This window comes from Schistocerca americana, chromosome 9 (assembly GCF_021461395.2).
Source record: "Schistocerca americana isolate TAMUIC-IGC-003095 chromosome 9, iqSchAmer2.1, whole genome shotgun sequence".
Classification (NCBI taxonomy): Eukaryota; Metazoa; Arthropoda; class Insecta; order Orthoptera; family Acrididae; genus Schistocerca; species Schistocerca americana.
The window spans coordinates 66063932-66069931 of NC_060127.1; the positions used below are offsets into that span (position 1 = coordinate 66063932).

The following is a 6000-nucleotide window of genomic DNA, read 5'->3' on the forward strand; positions in this document are numbered from 1 at the left end:
GGCCTTCATGGATGGAATTGTAGTTTTATTTTACAGATCTTCATCTTCACAGGTCAGAACTGTGTACAGGACTCTCTCTAACCAAGACAACTGATTTTTGCAGGAAATGAGTTGGCACTTGGGCCTGACAATGAGTAAAAGTTTCAGCTTGCCATTACAGAGCTCCTCTCAAAAGCTAAACTTTAAAGCAGTTTGTGAGGTGTAGCTGTGTTCCCAGTATCTGCAGCTGGATTAGGCGGACTGGTACAGTGTTAACTAGTCAAACATGTCTACTGAAAGTTTCTGTTCTGAAGTCTTTCAAATTTTTACAGTTGAACCTCTTAACTTGTGTAATGAATTTAATTTAATTTTCTTTTTTGTTTCAGATAACATTTGGAATCCTCATTACTGTATGGTTGCATAGCAAATTACGAAAAATATTTAAAGTGAATATAAATATACATAGCTTTAACTGGTAAAACTTTTATTAACACACAATTCTTTTTCTTGTTGCTTATTGTGCATTTATACACTTCAGCTCGTTAGTTGGTGATTCCTTTTTATTGTAATTCATAAGAATAGGTTAATTTGTCAATAAAGATTATTGCATCTTAAAACCTGTGTGGCATTTGTATAGTGTGAAATAGTAATGTATTGTACTCCTTACTAAATAGTACAAATTTGCTGTTTGGAATCATTGAAAGTACCACTGGAAGCTGTCCTAAGTCTTGACAGATTTAATATACTTGTTTTAAAGGACATAGTATTTATGGTTAACTGGCTGTAACTTTTGTGGAAATGTACTTAAAAACTTACTGAAACAATGTAGAAGATTCCTTTTGGAGAAGTGTGTGTTTTCTGTTAAAGGTTCTGTACATGATGAATCTGAAATATTTGAGGAAGAGCTCTAAGCAAAATAAATGTTCTGCCTGTTACTAAGTGTCTACATATTTCCATAGACCAAATATTTTTAGTGTGTTGAGGTAAAGTTTTACAATTTCTCGGAAATATACAAGAGTAAAGATAGTTCTAACAGCATATTTGGAGATTCACTCTCTTCCCACTTTTGCTTTCTATCTTTAACAAATACCTCATAGAAAATGTAATGTACATCCAGTAAGGACACATCAAAATATTGGTCAAAATTGACAGTTGTTTTTGTTTGTCTTAATGTCCGAACACAAATACCATGGGATCATACGTGGATAGTGTGGATACTGTGTAATGGTACTATGTAATGGCCTTGTAAAACAACACAAAGCATCTTGCAGCAACACAAAATCTGGCTCTGTACATTTCCTAAGAATTTGCTTTAAAATGCTGAAAATCGTAGTCAATACCCATAGAATTCACCCAACATTAAACAGAACTTCACTTTTAGCTCATTAACTTCATAGTTTGCAACAGGACAATGAACTGAATTTGTCAGGCTTTCACACAGTTAAGCCTGAGTTAAGCATTGGACTGCTGGAGATTTTAGCCTCTGAAATTTTGATTGCTAGCTAAGGTCTGGTGTAAAGGTATGTTTCAGGAACTATAAATATTCCATATTGCTGACAATATAACTGGACAATGTTGTTACCAACACTGCAGCACACAAGAGTTGCAGCCTATGTGAGACAGAACTACTAGACATTCTTGCCCAGCAATATATTTCGTGGTCAGAAGTGTTTACACAGGGCTATACTGTTCCTACAAAATGGATGAATGTGAACTAGTGAAAAGTGTGTAGCACTTTTTTTTTTTTTTTCTAGGAATCAGTAGAAAGAAAAAGAGAATCTGGCTTAGTGGATATGTTCTTTATTTCTAAGCAAGCTAAATATGTAAAAAATTTTAACTTGTGAAATGTGTACCTAGTAAATGGATAAAGGATGGAAAATAGAAGAGACCCCCCCCCTCCCCCCATGGTTTAATAATGAAATTTGGCAGAAGCTGAGGAATCGGTCTGTTGCACTCCCGGTTCAGAAGGAAACATGTAAATGACTAAAAGCGAAGGTTAGTAGAGATTTGTGCATCTGTGAAAATATCTATGCACAAAAAGTACAACTGCCACCACTGTCACACCTTAGCAAAAGATCTGGTAGAGAAACCGAGGAAATTCTGTTCATATGTAAAATCACCAAGTGGATCGAAGGCTCCCATTCAGTCTCTTGTTGAGCAATCTGGTGTGGCAGTTGAAGATAGCAAAATGAAAGCCAAAGTTTTAAATTTCACATTCAAGAAATCGTTCTCGCAAGAGAATTGTGCATACCATCATTTGACCTTTGGACAGACTCCCGTATGGATGGTATTGTAATAAGCATACCTGGTGTAGAGAAGCAACTGAAATATCTGAAAGGAAACAAATCACCAAGATATGGAATCCTAATTCGATTTCACAGAGTGCTCTCCAGCATTGCAGCATTCCTAACTTCTGTTTGCTGCAGAATCCTTGAACATATTCTCAGTTCAAATATAAGAAACTTTCTTGAGACAGAAGCTTGTGTCCATGAATTGGCATGGTTTTTAGAAATCGTTCGTGTGAAACTCGGCTTGTCCTTTTCTCACTTGGTCTACTGAGAATTCTGAATGAAGGGCAACAGGTAGAGTTCTGGAAAGCATTTGACATGGCATCCTGTTGCGGGCTATTGACAAAGGAATATATGGAATATGTTCAAAGATATGAGTGGCTCAGACTACTTAAATTACAGAACCCAGTATGTTGTCTTCAGCGGCAAGGGTTCATCAAAGACAAGGGCATCATTAGGAGTGGGGCACTCCTGTGTGATAGGACCGCTGTTGTTACCTGTATAAATGAATGATTTGGTGTACAGTGTGGGGATTGCTGATGATGCAGTGGTGTATGGTAAGGTGTTGAAGTTGAGTGACTGTAGGACTTGAACAAAATTTCCAGTTGGTGTGCTGAATGGCAGCTGGTCCTAAATGTCGAAAAATGTAAGTTAATGTGGATGACTATGAAGATCAAATCTATAATGTTCAGATACAGTGTTACTAGTGTACTGCTTGACAGTCAAGTCATTTAAATATCTAAGAAAAATGTTGTAAAGCGATATGAGGTGGAATGACCATGTAAGAACTGTGGTAGGGAAGGCAAGTGGTCAGCTTCGGTTTAATGGTAGAATTTTAGGAAAGAGTGGCTAACCTGTAAAGGAGACAGCATACCGGTAAAAGATGCTGGGATGACATATTCTAGATTGTCTGGGATCTATATCGGGTCGTATTGAAGTAAGACATCGAAGCAATTCAGAAGTGGGCTGCTAGATTTGTTACCGGTAGGTTCAAACAACATTTAAGTGTAACATAGAAGCTTTGGTAACTGAAATGGGAATCCCTGGAGGGAAGAATATTGACATCCCAGGGCTGTGGATGTAAGCAATTCGTAATTCTCTTTTTGTTCACTTCATTGCAGTACATAATGAACTCGCATCAAGTGACTGACAAAACAGGTGATTGTATTTATGTACACAAACTTCTGGACAAAAGTGAAAAAATACATACGACTGCAGTGCTGTCAGTGATAGGGTAGCATTTACAACAAGAACAGAGCAGATTTCCTGCAATAGAAAACAGTAGCCCTATGCAGACAACCTGCAACATCAGCATTATTCCCTGGCAATATCATTAAATTGCCCTGTATTGCAGTGGTGTTGACAGCAAAGCTGTTGGTGCCAAATATTGCCATAAAATGTAGCCCACATGAACGCACACTAAGATGACGCTCAAAATAGTGTTGCACCCAACTCTGGTGTCTGTATTGTTCCCTCCAAAAAGGGAACTTAAAAATTTATTATAGGTTTTTCATAAGATTGGTGCTGACATGAAAATATACAGGGTGTATACACCACAAGAAAAATCTTGAAATTTTTTCATCCAGGAAAAACATGGGAATTTTTAGAATTCTGGTAATTTTTCATTGTTTAAATTTTGAGTTAAATGTTTGTGTTTTGAATGGTAAGAACTGATGTGCTAACAAAGAATTTTACATTGGTCCACTATTACACGATAATATTGCAGCAATAAAAGATAAACAAGAGAACGCCAAAATAAAACTTTAGTTGCAAGAAAACGTGTCATTTACAAAAACAAAAGGTGCACATACAAGTGACTGCCAACAGCAAAATGTGTTAAAGGCTTTAGGATGAAGAATGTGCAGTACTTTGTAACAACAAACTGCTATCAATGACCATGATGTTACAACTGTTTAAATTTCTGATAGATCTTGGGGAAATATTGGGTATGGTTGTTTGAGAAGCATTACTTTTAAAGTAAAATTGCTTTTACACAAGATGAGTTGTTACATTTAAGAATATGCCATGAATGTGTTAAAGCACAAACCGCTTGAAACTGATTCAAAACTTAACACTGAGGACCGCCCATTTATGGCAGTATTTAAAAGTTATTGGCACATTTGTGTTTGATATTTCTTAAGGGGTAATGCGTGCTGTCAAAGACCAAGCTTCAAGGAGAGTTTTCCATATTTATTTTAGTTCTTTTATAGACTACAAATTACACACTAACAGTGGCAAAAAGTATAATTATCCTTAACTACAGAGAAGTTGAAATACTGGACGGAACATTTATTTTGCTGGGTAACTTAATATCCGGTGCATACCATTGAAGTTTGACAGTGCTTGTCAGAAATATTCAGTTGCTGGCGTTAGTTTCCTACAGTGCCAGGAAATTATATACAAAGATATAAAAACTTGCCCTTTCAGAGGATTTGTAAGTTTTACAGTTCCAAGGATAAGTATACTGTCACTTAACATGGAAAAATATACTTTGACTGTGGGTATAGTGTATTTTTAACTGGGAAAATCTGGAAATTTTTTGTCTGCTTATACCCCCTTAACATAGCTATAGAGATCTCCGGAGTTCATTGATATAGGATTATTCACCTATGCCTAATTAATCAGTGTGATGTGTACCCAAAGCGTCTTAGTGTTAGTAAGGCAACAAACACAATTTTCATTGTCTGTAGAGTATTGCACATGTGATACAGAGCACACTCGTGCTCCCTATACCATAAATGTACAGGAGTGGGTGTTTGAAGATGCACATCGACTGTGACATACAAAATTCATGGACTGTTCACTGTTATCTTCGTTGAGTCTAGAATAAGTACTTTAAATAAACTATGGTCTGCAGCAGGCCTGACCAAACAACGCTCTGTGAGCACAACAGCTCAGGCTGTACTCGTACCTAGCCTCATAGCGCAGTGGTGAGGCACTGTTGAAGACTGAGGACAACCTGTAAAATAAGGCTGCAGCTGGATGCTGCTACAGCAAAGCAGTTGCTTACCAGATACTAAGCAGCTAGCTGATAACACTACTTGGGTTAGATTTGTTCTGTATTAGGAATGCTAGGGCTCTATACTACGCATTTACCCAAAGAAGAAAAAGTGAAGTCACTTCATTTAGTGCCGCGTGGGAATAGCTGTGCTTTACTTTAGTGCAATTTCAAGGCCTCGCAAAGTGTTTAGTATGCCATCTGTTATGAGCTGGAAAAATACTTATTGGAATATCAATACGGCATAATCTACAAAGATATGATGTGCATTCGTCTTCTGACGAATGACTGTATGATGGCTGAACTGAAGGTGGTCACCAGGGGAAAAACTGAGTTAAAAGTAGAGTGGTGACAAAATATTTCATGGTAGACATCACCAGTTACTTGAATTCATTAAGTGTCTTGATGCAAGTGGAGAACCATTTGGTGAAAGCTGTGGTGGACAGTACTGATGCTATGAAACAAATGAAAAAATCAGTTTAAGTTCATTACATAGGACATTTCCTAGAGCTCAAGGCAGTCATTTGTGGACAAGAGATGTCTGTTTCAGTGATTGAAACATGTCATCGTGAGTTGTCAGTGATTCTAAAACGTTCCATGACTGAAAACATATTTAGATTTGTCAGACCGTTCTCGCTTTTGGCTCCTGAAGTAACTCATCACTTCCCAACTTTAGTTGATAGATGTACAATGTACCAGACAAGTACTGCTTTCAATCTTCTGAAAAATGAGTCA

The 6000-nt window shown here is 37.1% G+C and overlaps 1 protein-coding gene across 3 annotated transcripts in view; it reads left to right on the forward strand.

Moving 5' to 3' along the window:
• LOC124550945 (eukaryotic translation initiation factor 5) overlaps nt 1–914 on the forward strand; it is a 115785-nt gene extending 114871 nt beyond the window's left edge. For all 3 annotated transcript variants that reach the window (XM_047125754.1, XM_047125755.1, XM_047125756.1), the window contains exon 11: nt 366–914. The gene's annotated coding sequence lies outside the window, so the exon portion shown is untranslated. The remainder of the gene's footprint in view (nt 1–365) is intronic.
• Nucleotides 915–6000: the final 5086 nt, after the last annotated feature.